Raw genomic sequence first — 664 nt, forward strand, 5'->3', positions numbered from 1 at the left:
TTTTTTTTTTTTGCCCAAACTGGAGTGCAATGATGCAATCTCGGTTCACTGCAACCTCTGCCTCCTGGGTTCAAGCGATTCTCCTGCCTCAGCCTCCCAAGTACCTGGGATTACAGGTGCACACCACGACACCTGGCTAATTTTTTGTATTTTTAGTAGAAACGGGGTTTCACCATGTTAGCCAGGCTGATCTCAAACTCCTGACCTCAGGTAATCCTCCTGCCTCAGCCTCCCAAAGTGCTGGGATTACAGGCGTGAGCCACTGCACCCAGCCAAGAAACTTTCAATCATAGTTGAAAGTGAAAGGGAAGCAGGTAAGTCTTTACATGGCCAGCAGGAGAGAGAATGAAAGGGGAAGTGCTACACACTTTTAAACAAGCAGATCTCCTGAGAACTCACTCACGATCACAAGAACAAGGGTAAATCCATCCCCGTGATCCAATCACCTCCAACCAAGCCCTACCTCCAACATTGGGCATTACAATAATGCCACATGAGATCTGGGTGGGGACACAGAGCCAAACTATATCATGCCCTGTCTTTTTTTGTTTCTTTGTTTGTTTTGAGATGGAGTCTCACTGTGTCGCCCAGGCAGGAGTGCAGTGGCGCGATCTCGGCTCACTGCAAGCTCTGCCTCCCGGGTTCATGCCATTCTCCTGCCTCA

Source organism: Mandrillus leucophaeus, unplaced genomic scaffold, assembly GCF_000951045.1.
Source record: "Mandrillus leucophaeus isolate KB7577 unplaced genomic scaffold, Mleu.le_1.0 Scaffold28, whole genome shotgun sequence".
In the NCBI taxonomy this organism is placed as follows: domain Eukaryota; kingdom Metazoa; phylum Chordata; class Mammalia; order Primates; family Cercopithecidae; genus Mandrillus; species Mandrillus leucophaeus.